Source organism: Vanacampus margaritifer, chromosome 10, assembly GCF_051991255.1.
Source record: "Vanacampus margaritifer isolate UIUO_Vmar chromosome 10, RoL_Vmar_1.0, whole genome shotgun sequence".
In the NCBI taxonomy this organism is placed as follows: Eukaryota; Metazoa; Chordata; class Actinopteri; order Syngnathiformes; family Syngnathidae; genus Vanacampus; species Vanacampus margaritifer.
The window spans coordinates 14318740-14342488 of NC_135441.1; the positions used below are offsets into that span (position 1 = coordinate 14318740).

Below are 23749 nucleotides of genomic sequence, written 5' to 3' on the forward strand. Positions count from 1 at the left end.
GGGGCCAGGATGGACTCTGTGTCAGCCTGGGTAATCACTGGCGTTTAGGCACATGGTTGATGCTGGAAAGCACTGCTCTCACACATGCCCCAGACCTTACCTGACCTGTAGAACATTGCTGACAAGAACTTATTTGAACTAAAATCTAAATCAAATGGGTTCTGACTTTTATTTGGGAGGAATTTTTTGTCAAATTGGATGCTTGATAGACTTGAACTTATTTGTACTTGTATTGAATATCCTTTCTAGGCAATCATTCTAATTCAATGTAGTCTGTCTGGGGAGTAACATTCAGTGTCACTCAGTGAGTTTCAAAACACAAACAATGGTGTAAAAAATGTAAGCACATTACAGGTCAGTAGACACAATCTGGTTCCTCCCTTGAAATTACCATAGACACAGTATCAGTTTGATGGTTGGATTGAGTGGATGTGGAGCAAGAGTTCTCACAGGATTGTCGACCTTTATAGAAGCAGACATTTGAATCCCTTCACAAAAAGCGAAAAATAAGCTATTGATTTTCTGCTGTTTCGTTTCCCCCTCACTTTCTTATTCCCCTCCGGTATTGTCATTCCATAGTCTAAATGAAGGTCAGCATTGGTTTCCTTGTCACTACCATGGAGACACATAGTAGAAATACACCAAGAAATGTTTTTGAAGTAAAGCTATTGTTAGCTTTGTCTTCATAGAATAATTGGTTGAACATCTACCTTTTGTGTCACAATACATTTATCTATGTGTGCTACATGCTTTCAAAAAGGGTCTTTATGCACGCAATATTCACATTCCACTCCAAAAGTATTGGAGCAGTGATTTACAATTACTTTTTTTTATTTTTACCTGAACTGAAAACAATTATTAGTGAGCAACAACCTCCAAAGAACAAGAGTAGGTTTCATGATCTACTGCTGCCGCACACTTCATAAACAAAAGTGCAGAGGCTAGAGCAGAAGATGCAAACCATGCAATTGAAGAATATGGATTTTAAACCAAGCCAAACCTCAGCCTACGGTCTGATGAGACAAAGATCAATCTTTACTAAATTGAAAGTGAAATGAACTGCTCATGATCTAAAATATACAAGATGGTCTGTGAAACAAAATGGTGGTCAAGTCATAGCTTGGATTTGCATGTCTTTTTCTGGGACTGCCTCCATATTTGATATAATGCAAGATGCTGCCATGAAAAGGAGCTCAGAAGTCTACAGAAATTGCTGCCATTTCTCAGCCAAATAAAAGAAAGAAGGAAGCAAACAATTCGGAGATCATTGCCTGCAAAAGTTGGTTGTTGCAGTTATTACAAACAAAGAAATTTCATATTAAGTCTTATTCACTTAGTATATCTGTGAAAATACCTTTATTGCAAATAATGCCTTTGGATTTTTATCTACCAGATGCAATATGCAATGCAATATAAATACCTGAAAATACAAGCTCAACTGTTGTGATCTCTTGTCTCATAATCATTAATGTCAAACCCGGGAGGCGAAAGGAACAGAAGAAATTGGCCTCATTGTTTGAAGGCTTTGCTTTTGATAGAAAATATTATCAGAACAAAATCATATCACAAAATTGAATTATAGCAATGCACAGCCTCGGTCACTGTTTTACATCTGAAAAGATGTCACATCTTTTTGCATCATTGCATTCACATAAACATTCTTTGACACAACACAGAAACCAGACAAACACCTTTCTTCATTATTCTCTGTGTATGTTCCTGAACAACAGAGTGAACATCAAATAACAGGTATGGCTCTGTGCATTTGTAGAAAATTCAGCTTCCTTAAATCTAAATGAAACTGAGAGAAATGGCAGAATAATGATCTCCATGGATATGTTCAATATCACATTTTATGTGACCCAAGCTCATCATGTGTTAGTAGTGAATAAGGTGTTTATGGTTATTAACTATATCAATGGATTCCAGGATTTTTTTTTTTAATCTGCTGCGACATCCGCATGCTTCGTGTGGCGTGCCTCGCTCAACTCATCACCTCCCCAAGGTAAGCACGCTACCGTACCAAATCCAGCTTGCCGTACAGCGCAAAAGCCTTTTTTTTTTGCATATTTCCCCCACTTGTTTACGGTTTACTGAGCAGGTCACTTTCCCTTCTTGCTTGAACAGCTGCTTCTGTGATGACCCCCCCCCCCCCCCACACACACACACACTTATTTTCTTAACGGGGGTTGAAAGATGACTTGTGTGCTGCACCCTGTCAAGTTCATTTTTGCTCGTGAGGCCTTCTGGTGACCTCATGCACACGTTACTGAGGACATATGAATAATTTACCATTGAATTTCGCCCAACCCTGACATTCGGACGTTTGAATGCACACGGGCTTTGGCTTGGACAGTATAGGTATTGTGGCGCTTCTTTGCTCTATACATCATCGAACTCCACTCATTATCAGAGATTTTTGAATGATCATCAAGTTACATAGCATGCTTGTTGAGCTGTATTGATCTTATAATCATATCTCTGCCAATGCAAAAATAAAGGCTGAGAATGTTTTTGTTTTTTTAATACCGTCATGTGGTTGAAGGAAAAAAGTGCCAGCAGATGAAGCATCCAGTTAAAAATAAATGTGAATGATGCACAATAGTTTATTATTTTGATTATCATACTTTTCCTTGACAGCTTATTCTTACGCCCAATTCACTGACTGCGGAATGGACGCGGAGTGTTTTCTGTACGGCATCCACAAAGAATAGAAAGCATTTGAGTCTGCGTGTCAATTCACGCCATATGCAGTGCATGCGGTGCGAAACGGGTGCGGCACTGCAGAAGGTTTCCGCAAGCTTTCTATTTTTTCAGGATTCAATTTTAAAGAAGCTGAAGAAATTACATGTGCCTGACAGAAAGTCATGCATCCGGTATATTGAAAAATAAAACAGTTTGCAAACTTTTTTTGGGGGGTAGCTAACATAGCATAACATGAGTCGGACATGTAAAAGACAAAAAACGAGCTCAGAATAAATTCAACATGACAAAATAACACTATTTAAACACAAAACATACTTACCCATGGTAGAAGTCCCAGAAATAATGTCCAAAAAGCATATCGATGTGACAACAGGCAAGCATGGCTATTGTTTACAAATAGGACTCTATATACACGGTTGTTATCGCGTGGGCTCAACTCTCCAGCGTGAACGCTATGGAAACGTTGCAGTTGTTTGCGGCTGGTGGGCCTTGACCATTAGGAGACAGCGGCCACCAAGGCTGGGTCCATGTGCCGCTCCCCTTTTGCTATGGCGTAGCCAAGGAAGACGGTCTTGGGGACATGGAACTCAAATTTCTCGGCTTTGACAAAGAAGCTGTTCTCCAGGAGCCTCTGGAGCGCTGGACGCACATGCCTCACGTGCTCAGATTGGGACCCCTAAAAAAATCTGAATGTCATTAAGGTAAACAAAGACAAACTTGTTTATCATGTCCCAGAGGCCATCATTGATCAGTGGCTGAAATACTGTAGGGGAATTGGTCAGACCCAAAGGCATGACGAGGTACTCATTGTGTCCTAAGGGCGTGTTGAAGGCCGTCTTCCATTCATTGCCCTCCCTGATGCGGACCAGATGGTAGGCTTGAAAACGATGCTAGCACCATGGAGCGGAGTAAACTCCGAATCAATGAGAGGGATGGGATATTTGTTCTTCACGGTGATCTCATTGAGGCCCCGGTAGTCTATACATGGTCTCAGAGTCTTGTCTTTCTTCCGCACAAAGAAGAAACCAGTGCGAGCAGGGGAGCAAGAGGGGCGGATGATTCCGGCAGCCTGGGAATCCGTGATGTATTTTTCCATCATATTTCTCTCCAGTTGTGAGATGTAGAGATAACCCTTGGGAAGAGTGGCTTCTGGCAGCAGATCGATTGCACAGTGACAAAGTTGCTGCACGGTCCCTAGAGAAGAACTGACCAAGATCATGGTAACAAACGGGAACTGAAGTGAAGTCGGGGGGGTCTGGCTCGTTGAGGCAAGCGGCCGGCCGACTGCAACCAGTTCTGGAGGGAGAAAGTACTCCAGGTCGTGAGCTTGGGAGTGGTCCAGTCTATTTTAGGGTTGCGTCTTTTGAGCCAGGGTAACCCTAGAACCAGGGGTGATCAAGGGCAATTGAAAACATACAGGCTAATCTCCTTACAGTGGTTGCTTGAGAGACGGAGTGAGACGGGTGTGGTCTGCTGTATAACAAGGGAAAGCAACTGGCCGTTGAGTGCCGTGGTCTTGAACGGCGTAGGCAATGGGCGTGTTTCTCTACATAACTTTAGAACATGCAGCCGATTGACGCTCCGACTCCGCGGATGCCCATGCAAGGGCAGACCCCCAGAGACAGCCAATGAGGTAAGCGATTCTGGCTCGGTCTGAGCTATATGTGTATGGTTGCTGTTCAAAGACCAAAGACCACTGCACAGGAAAGGCCCGACAAGAACCAAGGTCTCCGTTATAAGGTGCGGGGGCGGGCATGTATGGTTCCCTGGTGGCCTGACAAGGCGAGGCGGAAGCGGGCGCTTGGACCGAGGCGAGGGACTGAGAGAATTCTTTGACCTTACCGAGGAGAATGTGGAGGGCTTGGTCATGCTGCTCCAGTAGTAATCCATGTGCAGTCTGGCTGTGCCATGCGGGATCCGCATCTGCGGGGTCCATCTGGCCAGATCGTACTGTTAGGGTTCAGGGGTGCAGGAGCGGGACCCACTTGCAGATACGAGAGGCAAGGTAGATTAACGTGCGAGAGTTCACAAAAGTGTATAGGGAGGCAGGGAATTGAGTCCAAGCAGGAGGTGCGTGGTCCAAGGGTTCGGGTTCCAGGGGAGCAGGCAGGTGGCCAGGCAGGTCGGCAGGCGAGAGTTACAAACACAGCAGGAGCCAGTATGGTTGCTTGTTTGTTTCTTTTTACTGTATCTGATGAATACTGTTTTTGTTTTGTGTTTTCATTTTTACTATATAGAGTCATTTTAACCTTTGTATGTTTTTGTTGCATTCATTATTTGAGGACCCCAGAAAGACTAGCAACCACTTTGTGGAAGCTGATGGGGATTCTAATAAAAAATAAAGGATCCAACTCTCCTTCCATCATCCTTATTATTATTATTATTATTATTATTATTATTATTATTATTATTATTATTATTACACAGTAAATTCCGTAGAGTAAATTTGACTCTATTTTAAGTGGGACCAAATAGACTCAATTTTAGAGTAACATTTACACTTGGAAGAGAGTAAAATAAAGATTGAATAAAATAAATAAAAGTCACTCAAGGTTTGACGACCTTCAGCTTGGGAGGCAGCCAATCTACTCCCTGAGCTATACGCATCTCCTGTTGGGACTTATATATATCCCGCAAACAGTAGGAGGGGCATAGCTCAGGTGGTAGAGTGGCAGTCTACCAAGCTGAAGGTTGTGAGTTTGTTCCTCAACCCTCCAGTGACTTTTATTTATTTGTTTTTTTCAATTCTTTATTTTACTCTCTTCCAAGTGTAAATATTACTCTAAAACTGAGTATATTTCGTTCCACTCTAAATAGAGTCAAATTTACTCTACAGAATTTACTGTGTAGTAGTAGTAGTAGCAGCAACATTTCTTTATAGGCATATAGTTTGTTCTTAATAAAATGAAAATGAAAAATGAACATCTGATTCATGAGCTGTTTTTAAAAGTCTATAATAGTTGCACGTAGTTGCTTTGAAAAAGTGTGTGAGTGGAGGCCATCCCAATATCTCCCAACAGATATCTTATAGAGATGGTTCATACATTTTAATACACAAGTGAATGTGAGCATTACTTTTGCGTTAGTGGATTTTTTTTTTGTTTTCGTTTGATATGTTTCAGCGAAGGGATACGATAAAAAAATATATTGATGGTTAAAATTGTAATGTCAATCTTATTCTGCAAACTAGACTGTGAATACTATTGGTGAATCAGTAGAATTGTCCTTTCTCTCAGATGGGAGCTATTTGTTGATTACACACAAAAAGGTAACTGGAGGTCACTTCCGTCACCACCCCTTCACCCTGAACGGTGACAGGTGCCAGTAGCTGCTCACTCCCTCAGAAATCCACCAGCAGCCTCCTGATCGCACTGACATTTAGCTGCAGATGGTTCAGGCTCTTTAACACCCACTATAATGAAGTTATCAGCTGCTGGAGGGCGCCTAATCCCGAAATGAGCCTCAAGTCAAAAGTGCAGCTGGTAAGTCATTGATAAAAAATTGCCTTTGTATGTTTAAGTGGAGCCTGTGATAGAACACATTAAAGAACATTCACTGGCAATGTGAAGTGATTTTGAGAATACTGTGAATACTTAGCCTACATAGCAGAAACAAAGTACAGTGGTGCCTTGACTTACGGGTTTAATTCCTTCCATGACAACAGTTTAACTCAGAAAATTAATTTCTAAAATCATCTTTGCTCATTGAAATGAATGGAAATGTCATTAATCTGTTCCAACACCCCAAAAAAACACCAACAATTTTTTTTTGTTATTTAATAGGAAAAATAGCAACCTACGTTATACCTCTTAAAAATACATGAAGCAATAACAAAATTCTGATCAATTGAAAAGTTTGTTTGTCTTAATAATTCTGGTGTGTTTGTGTGTCTTGGCCGCCAGGGAGCAGTATAATACAGACATACATCCAGAAATAAAATAAAATAAAATAATAATACAGACATACTACACCTAGATTTAATGATGTGACACAGAAGAAGACCTGAACGAAGATGAAATAATGTTAGTTGTTATTAGCAGAGGACAAATAATTCACAGTATGCCTGTGAATATTGTATGGTCCGTCAGCATATGTAGTTACCACTTGTACAGATATAAGTTGGCCAAGTATGGAAGACCAAAACTGAAAAAAAAAAAATAATGAATAAAACATCATATACAAAAATGGAAATAAAAACAAAAAATAAATAAATGAATAAAAAACTAGATTCAAAAAATAAATATAATATATAAATATAAAAATAAATGTGGAAATAAATATAAATAAATATCAATTAAACATTTCATATTTTTTAATATCCTTTTTTAGTTTCACTGTTATCTATTTATTTATTTTTTTTGGCAGTTTTGATCCTCCATAAAGCACAAGGCACCTTTCCGGGTACCCATAAGACAACCAAGATTCTACGCATTCAAAGCATTTGGAGGCTGGAGGGGAGGGGACTGCATCATCCAGCGTTACACCGGTTGGATAGTGATCGGGAATTTAGTAAGTATCATGAATGGCCATTTCGGGTTAGATTATAAAACATGTTAATAGTTTTAGCACCTTAGATCTATATAATACCTTTCAAGGGACCTAAGAACAGCGCTCATGATGCACACATGCATTGTTTTATCCTAATATGTACTAAAACTCACCCATTTACTTTGTAAAAAAAGACTTTGAGCGACATTCTCTAAAATGTTATAATACGTTTTTTTCTCTGATCTCACTTTTTTCCCCCCCAAGGACATCTTCTCCTGCTGCCAAGACCTGTCAGGCAGGAGCATCTCAGAGTAGAGAGGTGAGAGGACACCAATTAGAAAGCCATCCTTGGCCAAGAGAGCCAGCGGCACAGCTTGCCACAGGAAGTGGGTTGTCTGACTTCCTGCATGGGGTCACAGCTGTTTGCGGGGAGGTTAGCGTTAGCAGCCAGTATGTGGTAGTATTTAGCGTCTGACGAGGGAGGCCTTATTTGAATAGCAAAGAACCGTTTCAATGTCACCAATAAATTTACATGATTTCTTTCCAGCTACAGCTGGGATCAGAGAGGGGACTTTGTTGGAATTAGAATAGCACGATGGTGTCACAGGAACAAGACCTGCTCGTTTAAAGTTGGCTGGCTTTGAGGTACAGATTAATACTTCATTTCTATTCGACTAGATAACAGTTCATGTTTAGAAATCCTTGCAGAGAATGCACTCACTTGCCAAAACATACCTAGAACATAAGCTATGTACAAAGTTCATTTTTGCAGTTTTGATTGAAGGGTATTAGTTAACATTTTCTTTTTTAGCTGGGGCATTTGGATTCTAATTTACAGTTGTGTATGTAGTACAGAACTGCACCACACACTACAGCTGATTTTTTTTGCCAATATGTGAGATGCATATGATTTTTTTTTCATATAGTGTGTTCAGAATAATTCCTCTTCTTTTACTTCTTTTTTTTTTTTCAAATCCGACCTGGGCCTCTTCTGTATGCAAGTGTAAATTGGGAATCATGCTCTGCAGTGTGAACATAGTCTTAGAGATGTTTCTTATATTTTACAATAAATATATAAACTAACCAAAATATTTGAAAATAATCTGTATTCTGTAATTGCAAACTGCAACAATTAAGTATTGGATAATTACTACCTGGGTACTTCAGTTGTTGTTATTGTCATTGTTGTTGTTGTGTGTTACTTAAACAGAATAATCTGTTATTTTATTAAGATTTCATTATCATTTTACCCATGTTTCCATTTGCTTACCTAGAAAACATTAACAACCTAAAGATGCTTCTTTTTTTCTTTTTTTAGCTTTTAAGAGTAATGGTAGGTCTGTTATCAAATAAACAACTGCATTGAATAAAAAACACATGTTTTTCATATGGTAAAGATGAGAATTTTCAAGATGCTAATTCTTGAAGACATGACTCAAAGTAAACATGTTTTTTCCTACCATCTAAACACTAAAAAAAAAACGTATTGTACTAATGTCAGTACAGTATATAAAAAGTAATAAGGGGCTGTAGTTGTGTGTGTGTCTCTCTCTTTCTCAAGATAAAGAAGCTTGACCGGGATGCACCGTAAATGCCTACAACTAAATCTGCTAAACATGTGCTTATGAATAAGACCAAGACGACGAGCAGTTGGTGTTATAAATTAGAGGGTCGTTATACTTTTTTTTTTTTCAACTCCTTGTGTGGAGTGATCATTTTGTCGACAAAAAATGTTTTTCATAATTGAAGTCATTATTTTTTTTTTTTTGGGGGGGGCGAAAATTAAACGAAAACTAAAATAGAAGCCATTTATTGAGTCGATAACAATTTTGTCAATGGCTAAAACGAAAAATTCACATGCATAATCAAATCAGAAGGAATGAAACGCGGGTTGGAGAAAATAACCACTCTGAAACTGTTCAGTGTTCACTGGACTTTATTTAATGTTTAAACATGTTTACATTCATTATGCAGCTGTAAGATTAATCTCAAGCAATTATGCACTTTTTTATTTAGGTGAAAACTAAGTTATATTATTGTCAGTTCAACATGTTTCATTGCTATAAATAATAAAGACACCATTGTTTTAAATGTGTTTTGCGTGCTAAACTACAGTTACAAAATACAATCAGATGACTAAATTATGACTAAAACTTTCATTAATTTTATTGTTTTCTTAGTGTATTTATTTCCCAAAGACACTAAAGAGGAGAGAAGTACAGTATAAAGACAATTATGTTTTCACAAGATCCTTCAAATTAGCTTTTCGACATAAGCATGTTTGCCAACAATGATGCAAATTACACTTCCCAACTACAAACTTAACTTGATTAAAAAAAAAGTCAAAGTTGTCAAGAGCAGAGTAGATTTGGATGCAGCAAACGAACAACTGGAGTCTTAGCAGGGATGGAAGCATTTGATTGGCTCCTGCTATGAGCAGATGTCTGGAATGGCCATATTTGGGCCCAACCCAATTACATTATCCCATCCCCAGTCATTCATCGGTCAGATCATAGTCATAAGCATTAATCTCTCTGTCTGAATACTTTACCATGTGTTAACTGTTCCAAGACCCTGCAGCCCTCCCATTACCACCACCACGCTTCACAGCCCCACCATCAAGGTTGAAAGTCATGACCAATCCTTTGAACTATTTTGACTCTGATGTTCCATTTGATTAATTGCGACCATGTATAAACCTAAATTCATTGCATGTACAGATTCACACCAGTCAGCGAGGTTCAATCACTTGTTATTGAGTGTGTTTTTAAACCTGTCATTCACGTTGAGCTGCACAACAGACGGGAGAAGGAGGTCAAATAGATTTTTGGACCAAGGATCTTAGCGACAAAATATCCTGGAGCCGTATCAGGAACCAATTGCAACAAATCATTTTCAAAAGCGACAGTGGTAAACACAAGTTTTCTGTTTTTTTCCCCCATCTTGCTATTTCTGAAAATGGAAAGGCACCTTCAACTTCTCCCGACGACAAATGGTCCCCTGGACGAAGGCAGGAAAGAAAGAAAGAGAAAAATATTTCTCACATCTTGCAATTTTGCTGCTATGGCCAAGATGACTCAAACCCGTAACAGTACTTCAACGCAGCCCATCACATTGATTTGACCTTTGATTTGCTTGTGGAACAGGGCAAATGCTCTTAGCTCAGAGCACAGTGAGCAGGACTAATGCAAAATCTGAAATGGCTTCATCAGAGTCTGAATTACACGGAGCTTCAATTTCGGTTTAGTGAGCCCTTTTTTGCTCACAGAGATTAAGGGAGGAGTCTGTCAGCTCCCTATTGTCCCACTGAGAAAAGAAACTCATTTGCTTTGAACGATAAATGTCTTTGGAACGTAAATCATGTCTCCTAATCCCTTTACCAGTGCCACGTAATACAAATTGTCTCTCAATTACACATCACACAATGGATACAATGAGAGAAGTTTGCACTCAGAGCGTAGCATTGTCCTCCCTTTTGACTTTCACTATGTTTGGTCATGCTGCAGACCTCTTTGGTTGAGAGACTTTCACTCGCTGACTATATGTGTTATAAACATTGACATCTCTGCATTTGGGGCCAGTGGGGCCAGGCCTCACCAGATGGCGCTGTTGAGCACTATGCAGACTCATAATTGGTCTTCTTTATAACTAATAATTAAATACAATTTTATTTTATCATATATGTATAATCCAAAGCCAAATTCAATGGTCTATCTTTCTAAACAGGAGAGGGCCAGCCCCATGACAGCGTGTTGAAGTGAATGAGCCACTCAAATCATAGTGCGCATGTCCCAAGCTGCTCTCCATTGACAGCCATGGGGCCACATTAATTGGGCCCATCGTCCAATTGAAATACAGGACTGATGTCACGTGACGTCAAGACCCAATCAACACACGCTCAGTTCTATTTCTTCCCTCCCGACTGCCAGGTGGCGGTGTTGAAAACAGCACACTGTCTACTACGTAATAGCAAACCAACAAAAATATGAATGAAGTCGATTTGTGGAAACGGAGGGGGCAAAACACTGCAGCTGTCTCGTTATGAAGGAAGCTTGTTGTGGCTCACCTTAAATGAAGGTGAGATTTTGCAAGAGTGGCCACCTTTATAGCAGCACTGCTTGTTGTGGACAGCACACTTTTCAGTAATTTCAGCAAAACGTTTTCATGTGTTGAATTTGAAGCAGCAAAGAAAATCCGGCCAATTGGAAATAAAGTCAAGATAGAAACTGAGCTAAAAGCTGAGTTGAATGAACAGCACTGGCGAGTAGCATTTTTATTTTGAACTAGGGCTGCTCAATTATAGACAAAATAATAATCCAAATCATTTTGGTTATAATAGAAATCACTATTCAAACGATTTTTATTTATTTATACAAAACAGAAAATGTTTGAACATTTACAAATATTAAGACAAATAAAATAATTTGAAATACTATAGTTGTGTAAGTTCCTTTTGGAGCAAACAAGATTCATTAAAATAGTCATTTTAAAATAAAAAAAGGTGCAAATATATACATTTAAACAACTCAAAATGAGTATTAATAATATTTTGTTTTTGTTTACGATTATGCAGCAATTGTGGAATGTAATAATTGAAATTGTAATCTGATTTCGATTAATTGCACAGCCATATTTTGAACCATTTGAAGGTTTTATTTATAGCCTTAATTTGTAAGGCTATCATAGAGATGCCACTGGTTATAAATGTAGGAAAAGAAACTCTTGGGGGGAAAAAAACAGAGGGTGAATTTTCCCATGTGAACCCTGCTTATGGCTTATCAAATACTGATGTCAGGTCACTGGTTTGTAAAACTAGGTCATGATAAGAACTCCTCAAGAATCACTGTTGGACTATGCTGTCAAGCATTGGAGGCCCCAGCTGAAATCTTGCTTGAGGAGTTTCAAGAAAACATCAGACATTAGATTTCAGATGAGACACAATGTTCGTTCGACATTTAGTAGATAGCAGCACTTTTTTTTTAACAGCCTTATCTTGTTTGTGGAGTAGTTACACAATAGTTTAATTTCATTTATCAAGCGGAATACAGGTGTGGGGGGTAACGTCTAAGTTTATATAAACAATATCAATATCACATCATATACAGTAGGACTGTGCATGAATTGTTAGTGACTCGAATAAAGTAGGGGATTGGGTATTGTAAACGAACGTCGATTCATAATTTTACCATTCGAGTTATAACGAACTTTGCAAACATGGCCGCTGCCCGCCTCTCACACCTTCTTAGTTTAGACGAACTAGTTTAGCATTAGCAAGGATGACGTGTCTACCATAGCATTAGCAAGGACAAAGCTACTATAATAGCATTAGCAAGGACGAAGCTACAAACGTAGCATTAGCGAGCTGGCAAGGACAAAGCTACAACAAAAGAATAGGCATAAACATGACGCAGGTTTAAAACGGGACAGAACAACATCTTTGTTTCTCCCGTCAGCCAGTTGTATCACGGGTAAGTTGTCACATTGCAATTTTGTTCTCCACCAGAGGGTGCAACGAAAAAGTGGAATACTAGTTTTCTTCGTATAAATGGTCAGGGGTTGTGTACTGTCTGAGAAGAGAATAGCACATTGTGAGCTGATACGAGTGCCAGTTATCTGTTTTGCACAACCCAAAGTAAACATTTTCAACTTCCTATATTTTTAAACAGGTGTCATACATAGACAAATTCTAGCAGCAAGCCATGTGTACTCGTTAGAAGAGAGATCTTGTCATCAGATCAGATCTTGCATCTTGTCATGCCTGAGTCACTGCTCTGTTTTAAGCTAACTTTAAAATAGAGCAAGTATTAGCCAACATGGTAGTTTGGGGCAACTTGTCTCAGATATTTTGGGGTTAGTTGTCACATATGCAAAGAATGGGCCAATGAAAAATGCACCTCTGCCAACTCTGTTTATGTATGCCAGATGATGAGTCTAAAGTGTGAGGAAATTAGTTTGCCAGGTTTTGTTTCATTGTTTAAAAATGGCTTTTTCAGTTGTTGGAACTACAGTATGCTCACATGTCAGGACTGGTTTAAGTTTCATGTTGAACCATCCTTCCATTAACCAAAATACTTTATTTTTTTAATTCAATTTAAACTCAAATTTCTAGTTTAAGGGAAACAAAACAGGTATTTGAGGCTGAGAGCTATGACACTATATGCCAGGAGTTCCTAAAGACTTTAAGCTATTTCATAATATTTTATGTTAAAGCTTGCTCACTGACTATGGTCAATTTTCATGATCAATGATAAATAATTTCCCTGACTGTAAAAACAAACAAATAAACAAACAAACAAAACAGGAGCACAAAGATAATTTTGTCCTTGTTTTATGTTGCAAAATCTAATGTGACATCTTACCCCATATAGTGTGACAACTTACCCATTGGTGGGGCAACATGTCAAATGTTCACTCCCTCTATTTGATGGCTTCTAACTCTGCACTGACAAAAAGTATGAAAATGACACGAATACAAAAAATATACCCAAGACTTTCGTCTTTCATCTGGTATAGATTTTGTTGATAGATTATATATTGATTCCAAGAAATATATAAAAGTATAAAAAGTGATACAACTAGCCCCGGTCTCCCCTACAAGGTGCGGGGTCCTGGTGCTTAGTAAGTTTTTAAAGTTATTTCCGTGGGGTTGGTACCAGTGTAGGCTTCGACAACTCAATATGTTTTAATGAAATGAATGAATATGGCTTAGTAAAAATATAAAAATAGAGTGCTATTAAACTGTACTCCATTTACCATTTAATATTTTGATCAAATTAGATTTTTCTTATGTTGGACTATGAAGCGTCTTTCGTGAAAAGTACAATAAGTATTATATAGATTTGAGCTCATTCAAGACTCGGTCGCAGTATTTTTCTGACCACTTGTTGCTAAGTAAAGTTCATATGGCTCTCCCTATAAGGGACTGGCTGCTTGTGGACTGATGTCACTGTGTCCTTGAGAGAGCTGACAGGAACATAAAGTAATTCATTGCACACATTAATGTGATTAATCCCCATCCTACAACTTTTAAGATTATGAGAGGTTTATCCGTAGCCATTTTGCCAATTGAATCGACCAACGATATTAAATACAAAATACATAGAGATGATGCTTCTGGGGAAAAAAGTTCAGTTTTAACATAATGCAGTGCTTAATTTGCTTTCCCATAATAGGTTTTATTCAGATGGAGTTGTTTTATATCATATTTATACAGCAGAAGCAAGCAGAACTGTTCCTAAAATGAAATGCTTGAATATCAAAATCATAAGAAATCTTTGTTTCTGGTCAAGAGACAGAAGGAGGGAATGAAAATGAGGCTGTTAAACTGGCAGTTTCTTTGTGATGAAGAAGCAGCACACATGGGATTCTTCTGTGCCTTTTAATGCCATTTTATTTCAGAAATTGATGCATGCATGTTTTGTCAAGCCCCAATTGTCACGGGAATAGATGAAGCGCATATAGCGTCTGAGCCAAATGTCAACGGGCCTCCCCTGAGTAAATGATGCACATAGTGTTGGAAACAGAGAGGTGCGTGTGATTGAGCCAATTTGAACTCAAGTAGGAGGTGTTTGGCCTGCGAAGAGAAAAGCGACACTTTCTCCAAGACTTGTCAAATAGAGATTGTTGATCAGCGGTGGTAGGCAGATGCAGCTACCACTTTCATCATGATCTAAAATGCTACATATGAGACACAGGAGACCCTCAATCCTGCACGTGGCACTAGCTCTACTTCCAAATTCCCCACAGCTTATCACCTTTCAAGCTGCATGAAACACACATTATTGAAGTGATCACTTTTACATTATGTATTTATACCTTTGATAATTTCTCTGCTGTATCATCTTGCACACTGCACATAACGCAACTAGCTGAAAGATTCAGCTTCACGATGAAGTGACTGTATCATTTTTATTCATAGGTGATGTACTCTCCTCAACAGTTTTCAATATGCACACTATTTTCCGGACTATAAGTAGTATAAATCGCATTAGTCCAAAAATACATAATTGGTAGAACAAAACATACATAAGTTGCAACGGAGTATAAGTCAAATTTTTTGCCACTACTTGACAAAAAAAAAAAATCTTGGAAGTTATAAGTTACATTAATAAAAGAATAGAGAACAGGCTGAATAGGTGTAAGATATGCTAACATAATGAAGGTTCACTACTTTCAGCTTGCAGTCTGTAGAATATGATTTTCTTTTGGAGGGCATTTGTTTTCTGTTGTTCTCAATTGTCTTTGTAAGCTAACAGTTACTATTTAAAGATTGAATTGTTAAGGAATAGGAGACATCGGTCTAGAGTGCCCTCTTGTGGTTGGCTGTGAAATTATATACCCTGTGTATTTGCAGGAACAGCCAACCGATGAAAATACGGAAAATACGGTAAATAAAATAACGTGAAGTACTCCACATTAAATACATGAATAACCAAAACAAAAAACACAGTAAAATCCCGTGTGTAATACGCACGCACCCTTGTAAAATACGCCCCCAAAAATCATCCTTTAAAAGCTTGTTTTTTTTTTTCTCTGTACCGTGTATAATGCAGTCCCCTGGTATATTGCCATCCACATCTCCGCCAACACCAAGAATATGTTGCTGACTTTTTAAAACCTGATGCTGTTTTCTAAATTGAAAATGTTATTGCTCATTTGTGTTGTTTTTTTTTTAAATAATTTATAACATTGTAAATTCAGATCCAGTTAATTTCCCTGCTGTGGTAGAAAGCCTTCATCTTTCCATCCATCCATCCATCCATTTTCTGTTATTCTTCTCAGGGTAGCACAAAGAAGCGTGTGTGTGTGTGTGTTCATGCAAAAGGTCTGTCCACACTACACATAAGATGGTTGTGGTGTGTGCGTCTTCCCTGAGCTTTGCACAGTCCTGGAGGTGCACATTGTTGTCAGAGGGCCCTGTGTGTGGCGGCACCAGCCGCTTTAAGCAGGTGATCCATCTCCTCTCAGCTGCCATATAACAAGTCATGAGGGATTTTAACGAATGAACACCACACACACACAGCGCTCCATCATAAAACCTACCAATCCCACAAAGGGCATTATACGGGTTGTCCTTCCTGACACGGACCAACAAGCATTAGTTCAACAAGTTCCTTCTTAATTATGTGTAAAAATAATGTGGCTGCATGATTACAACCTTGGGTGTTTTAGATCATTTTCAGTGCAATAGACGAATATTTCATATGAACTCAGAATAATTGTAGTATGGATAATTCTGTATTGTATTTTTTAAAACATTGTATGATATTCAGAACAAAATCCACTTAAATATCACTGCACAGCTATTGTTAACAATTTGTTGATTCACCTTTGTTCTACTTTTCTGAGAATGAATGTATTTATTTATTTACAACACATGCACCACAATAGATTTAGTACAATACTAGATGGTAGACCAATATTTGTAGCTTTTGAAGCTTGACGTTTTGAAAGTATACATTGCTAATATTATACGTATTACTGTTGTCGCCAATTGATTGTCATTTTTGTAGTTCATGACAGTGACTGATGAAAAAAATATTTATTGTGTGTTTTTTTTACAACTCAATATGATAGAATGTTTTTTTCTTCTTTTTTGGACTCATGTGTCATTTCACACATTTCAAAATATGAAATTGATTTATTAGGTACAGATAACCCCAAAATTATTCATACCGTGTTCAAAATTTGAGTTAAATTGAGTATTTATTTGGTGAGTTGGCATTATTTAGTTGTAAATAACATAACGAAGTGTTGAGACTGTAAGGCATTGTGGTAAGAGGTAGTAATAAAAATAAATGCTATTTTCGGAAATTGCTTTTCCTCAGATAAGATCATGGTAATGTTTAAAAAAATAAAAATAAATTGCCCAATTGGCCCTCAACATGTTTTCCACCCCACGTAGAGTAGCTGAATTTTGTGTTGATAACAAAATCTGCTTTGTACCGTACGCCTTCGTGCTTATTATCCGTAGTCTCATCAGCGTGTGGTGCACATTTCAGCATGAAAACAACGACAGTGTCAGTGCACATTTAAACACTAGCAGCCCAAAGCAGTCACTAAAAGTCAGCTTTTAACTCTGCTTTGGATAGAAGACTGTTTTCACCAGCCCCTGGCTTTCATCCAAGCTTCTAACCCCCGAGCCTGTAGGTTTAACAAGCATGATTCTTTGAGGATTGACTTGTGATTCAACCCAAATTTACAAGCTGATAACTATGCAGACACTGAGTGGTACAGAGAACAAAAAATGCGCTCCTTATTTTTACCAACAATCTCGTGTCCAAAGAATCACGTTGTACGTTTTGCACATGTATTTAATGGTGCCGTAACTTTGAAGTCATTGCCATAAAAAAAATAAAAATAAAAAAAACGATAGAGCTGTTGGTATATTACTAATGGCAATGTATCCTATGATCCTTCACACATAGACTTGCAGTGGATCAAAGAGGAAAAGTTTTGCCAATGGCAATACAAGATGTATTAAAATGTGTTTGAAGGCCATATTATCAGGTTAGAAATAATACAACGTATTTAATTGAATAGTGCAGCTTTGCCCCCAGGTCATAGGCCAAATTCATCCCTCGGCAATAAAAGTGATCTGATATTAACTTAGCCAACCGAGAAGCACAATCTTAATGAGCTGTTTTTCAAAGTAAAAGCCTCTGTGGGTGTTATATATACTGTATATTTTATTTGGCCATGCATGTGGGGATTTTTATTTGCGAACACATTTATCGCCTACGCAGACGAAAGTAATGTTGGACGTAAACAATCTTGGATCAGTGGTGAGGTTTGCATACATCTAAAACTTCTGATGTCAAACCTTCAGCTCCACAAAGGGATGAACAAAAAAGCAATCCTAGATGAAATTACCTTCCCGCTTGCAAAGTAAGTGGAGATGCACAAATAGAGCAAGAAAACATAGGCATTGTTTCTTCAAAGAAAAGCGTAAACTGAATTAAATTTGCGCAGTCTCGTAACTTCAATCGCTAATTATTGTATGCAAAATTGGAGGCTAGGTGTGATCGGGTCTTTCATCCTTTAGAGCAGGACTGGCTGAAAGGTTGAAAATGAGAATCACACCATTGCACAAAAGGAGCTGTCGTTTTGTTTCGGCCAGAGTGATTCCCGTGGCCGAGCAATAGAGTGAGACAAGTCGAGCTGAAATAGGCTGCCGCTCCCTCACAGGTGATCTATAGTTTGTCAGCACCAATCAGCCCGGAATGGGAGAAAAGTCCATTCATCTGCTCATGCCTTATTGAGGAGGGTGGGCTACTTTTGAATGCCTCAAGCCAATAGCTCGTTCCGGGGGCACTATGGGATGGAGCCTATTTATCTTCCGTTTTATCAGCTGTGAGTGCATCTTTTGATTCACCTGTCCATAGGATTCTTCTGACTGTGAGGAGCAAATACATGAATAAGCATGAGGAACCAATGTACAAGTCTTAGTGACATCCAGTAAATATCATCAGAACGTCTCATCAAAAAAGATATAAATAGAATCACCTTTTCTTTCACTTCGGTGCATGTGATTAAAATATGACTTGACAAAATATGGTGTTTTAGCTTCTCTGAAATGGAAACATATGCATACATCCCACAGATTTGCATTTAGACAAGGTATTTCAAGGGCAACATAGACTTCTGCGATAAATATGTTCTTGTTATATGTGTACTGCGGATACCCCTCGGGATATGTTAGATTGCGAGAATCCCAATTCCTGCGCTTCAAATCCTAGCAAATATCCCCACTAATCTGGCAGCACATTCAGTTAAAAAGTGATACCTTTCATCAAGGGTATAGTTACAGAGAAAGAAATGCATAACACATTCTGCTGACTCAAAGTTTGGTGTTAATACGCCTTTACATAATGCATAGATTCTGCCAAGCAATTTGGTTTAAGATGTGCTCCAACTGAGCTGATAATTCCAATAAAGCGCAACAAGCCTAGCTTTATTAACTGCCACGTCAGAGAGTTTGTACCCACTCTGTTGCAGTGGCATATGTATATGAGTTCTTCTAAAGAATAACGTCTGGAACAACTAGTTTAAAAAAAAACACTGTATATAGAGCTGTGTTGCAAGAAAAATGAAATTTTTAGCCAATTAATTGTCTCAGTGTGAGCTTGTTGGCTTTTTATCTCGTTTTAGAAAAAGTCTCTATATATTTACAACAGTTGTACTTAATTGTATGCAGTCAGAGCATCTAATACTTTGGCGATCTTATTTAGTAATATGAGAGGAGCAATTATGTATCACTACTCTCAGTACCAGTTCACTACAATAATAAACATGCATATAAGCTATGTTTATATGATGATGATCTGAACAGAATACGCAAAAGTGGTGCCTCATCTCCAATTTTTAGTTCACTTTTATATGAGAGTTTATCAAAGAAAATGTGTGTGCATACCGTGACGTGGGTGCGTGGAATTCTCTTGTCTATGCATGCCAGGTGTTTATGTATAAAATCTCCCCTCGTTTCTCTAATCTGGGTTTTTATTTTATTTTTATTTATTTTATTTTATTTTTTTAATGTCAATGGTCCGAGCCACGAAAACCAAAATGATGTTCCTCTGTTCAGTAATAGTACAGAGTCTGTAAACTTGTTGGAAGGGCTCCTGTCGGGTATTAAAGCAGCCAGAGCAGCATGAATGGCCGATAAATGGATATAGTCAGACATGTTTGTTTACTTCCCTGTACTGGCACATGTACATACGTAGCATGAGCAGATTTGAAATGGAAGAATACAGAGGTGTGTCATTGTTTGGGTAGTCCTCACAAAGGTATATAAGCCCTTCACAAATTTGAGAACAGGGCCCGCCCGCCATTTTCTCCTCTTCTTGAGAGACCCTGAAAGCACGACTTCAGCTACATTTTTGACCAGAAATAAAATCTTCTTCCGATCTGAACAAGTTGAGTCATGAAGCCTTTTTCTTCCATCATCAACCAACTTGTCCGCGGCCTGTCCAGAGGGCCCCGGGGCTTCATGCTCATAGACCACAGCAACATCACACACAACAATAGTATCAGCCATCTTTATGTCAAGCAAAAGTCCCCCGTCAGATATTTAGAGATTTTATGCCATCAGGTCCCATGTTGAACTTTCAGTCACCAGTATGAGAGAGTGTGAGAGCTGTAATACCAAATTTTACACCCAATGCCCCCTTATTCATACCTAAGACCTTGTTCAAGTCGCAAGTCATTGGGGAGGGAAATGCATGTTCTCAATTTGGACTTTTACACCTACAGTAGGTGTGTACTCACTTTTGTTGCCAAGGCTTTAGCTGTTAATTGTGGTAGTTTGAGTTATTTTGAGAGGACAATAAATTTACACTGTTCCATAAACTTTAAACTGACACATTTTTATTGTGTTGTCCTCATGAAACGGTATAATTGAATATCTGCATAAATGTGAGGATTATACTCACTTCTGAGATACTGTAATACAATGCAGGACATGTTGCAGCAAGGTGTTAGACAGCCTATTAAAAAGAAAAAAAATACCAAGAAAAGAAAAGAAAAAAAAGAAAAAATATGAATGCATTACTGAATTTGTTTGACCAATTGTAGACTTTAAATGTGACCGCAATTAAATCAAATGTCAGTCAAATTTGAGGGGGCATTCTAGTCGTCTCTCTATTGTGAGGGATTCTTCAAGCCAGAGGATACCTTCCACCATATGCTGAACCTTTTTCAGTGACTTTAGTGGGCTGCCATGGTGATAGCTTCTTGGAGAGGACCCGCTCCGTGCTATTGAGCTCAGCTGTTTGCTGTGCAGCACATATCAGTTGAATAAATCCCACTCAGCCAGTGAATTGTGTGTGAGAAAGAGATTCTTAACATTCTGTGAACCCAGCAGTGAATCAACCCTTACCAGTACACCGTCTTCCAAATTTAGCCTGCCCTCTGTGATGGCCTGCACCAACTTTGTGAAGTAATTCAAGATTTCATCTTAAAAGTCAGAATTTACTGCACGGCCATAAAAGCAAGTGCTACTACAGAGGCACAATGCATGTTCCAATAAAACAATATGAGATCATAAAGTGTGCACAATAATGCATCTTGGAGGCAGATTAAATGAAAATCAGGGAACCAATAAGGCCTTTAATAATACACTCTGTCAGAGAGGCTGTATAACTGGGCAGACATTTTTATATCTCAGTGCCAAATCATGATTTTTCATGAAAGTAACAAATCAGCTATGGTCATAACTTGGTATAAATTAGAGGCTGCGATTCTAAGTGGAGAAAGAAAGAGATCCTTATTGGAATGTTGTGTTGACATTTTCTGTGGGTCCAACAGACCAAGCATTACAGAACTATCAAATACTAGTTACAGTTAGTCATCTTTTGTTGAAGACATGAAAATATCAGATATTCTATGTATCCGGTCAAGGTTACGATACGGTCTATGTCCACATAGCTACAGTAAATCTTTCTCTCTGTTGTCATGGGAACATCTTACAATTTACATTCTGTCACTTACATTTTTGTTCACGAGCTCGCGTTAGTCAGAACACACTATAGGGTCAAAGCTAAAAATGATTAGGTTGTTGTAAACTTAAGCCCATATTCACAGAGGCTCGCATTCTTCCATGTGTGTAGGAGGGAAAAGGCACATAGCTGCACGCTTTTCTGCCATCAACTCAAGTCTGTCATTAACACCTCTTTAGTCCAGATATACACTCTAGGTGGAGCAACCCTAAAATGTGGGTATTTGCTGTGAAATCTGGGCTTCCACGTACACTTCCATTGATTTAAGGGCATTTTCCCTTACGTGCTTCTGAGGCTGCATTAAGTCAAGTGCCCAAGTAGGTTGAAACATCAAATTACACTTTAAGGTTGAATTCACTTACAATATACGCTACACAACAATACTGATAATATTGTAAAAGAAACTTCCAGAAATATATCAATTTATCCTGACACTGACAGAAATGGAAACTGCACAGCATATGCAAAATATAGTTTCAAGTGTTTATTGAGATTATTATACATTTTATGGTCTAATATGAAAACCAATAGTCACTGCAGTTATTGACAGAAATTTGGCCCAGATCGTGGCATTTTGGCAAGAGTTAGCCTTTAGCGCTCCCTAGCCAAACAAATCGCCATGAGTACTTCTTCATCCTTGAAATTCGGCTTCCATTTAGACAGTTTCATATTCCTTTGACACATTTGAGTGTTTTATTCTTGAATCTTTATTTAATTTGGCCAATAGCAAAGCGTTGCCAAGTTCTTAATCAATTTAATTCAATCTAGTCCGTATGTGAGCATATCAATTTGTGATGTTGAAGTTAACTGATTTGGTCTGGCAGCAGGGTAAGCACATTTTTTTTTTTATAGATGGACATCCAAACGTGTTCAGTTAAAAGCGCAACATTCTAATGATATTCTAAAAATTCTAAAATCTAAGTGTAAGGCCGGTTTATCTTTTACACGGATTTCAATAACATTCACAAGTCTTAAGAAAATTCAATGTTTTATGATTTCCAGACAGCCTCTATTGCCTGCCTCCTTCATTCACGACGACTGGTGGGTGCCTCAGAGAATTGGAAGGGAGGATCCATTTAAATCAAAAGCACGTAAGTTCAGGCACTTAAAAAAAATGGACTTAGAGTGATTAGAAGGCAAGATGGTTAAGAAATAAGAAAATGAAAATTTTAACTTTTTTTTGCCGCACTAGAATCAAGTGCAATTGCACATCCACTCCAGTGGGTGGCAGTGGCCCTCTCATTGTGTGCGAGTGTGCAAGAAGTATTAGACAATGGACTCTATGCACAAATACCCGTGAAGTATTTCCGGGAAAATCTCATAACGCAATGCCTTTTCCGGTAATGCCATCACCGTTTGTTTTCCTTCAGAGAACCTCGACCAGTTGTCAGTGTTTTGGAGTAGTTTTTTTTTCATTTTTTTATGAATGTGGTCGTGTGCATTTGTCAAGGCATCGAAGAAGAGGAGAGATAAAAGTACGCCGAGTGATCACTGCTGTGTGCCCATAGACAAGTTATACCTTTGCTTTGTTTTTTTTCCCTTATGCTGACCACCGGAGACAGTTTGTTGTAACTTGTTAACATTCACAGGGATAACTGTAGTTGTCGACAACACAGGGGCGCCGTTTGTTAACAACAGAGCTGTATTTTGGAGCTTAAACTTTGATGTGTTGTTACTCTGTTTACAAAATTATCTAATGTTTCTGCCTTTCTTGTGTGTTGACTTTTCGTGTGCCTGTGTGTATATTATTCATATGCTGCCATTTTATTGTATTAAAAAACATGAAAATATTGATATGAGTCATTCTTGCACTGCTGACAACGCTTTCCAAAGCAACCACTTTTCAGCAAGGCATTAAGAAAAATGTCCCCATTTGCTGACAAAACAAAAAACAATAAAAACAGTAGAGGCATTACATCTGCTTCAAAATATTGACGAGGCAGAGATCGTCGGATCCCGTCGACGAAGAGGAAAAGACTTGGACGAAGAGGAGGCTGCAGACCAGAGAGTTGTTGTTGTTGGCTGGTTGATTTATTGAACATATTAGCACATTACAAAAT

At 38.4% G+C, this 23749-nt stretch overlaps 1 long non-coding RNA gene across 1 annotated transcript; it reads left to right on the top strand.

Annotated features, from left to right (window-relative positions):
- Positions 1-7737: 7737 nt before the first annotated feature.
- On the top strand, positions 7738-23012 carry LOC144058810 (uncharacterized). The gene is made up of 3 exons (XR_013295487.1): positions 7738-7839; positions 22692-22780; positions 22882-23012. It is a non-coding gene; the product is annotated as an uncharacterized LOC144058810 (long non-coding RNA).
- Positions 23013-23749: the final 737 nt, after the last annotated feature.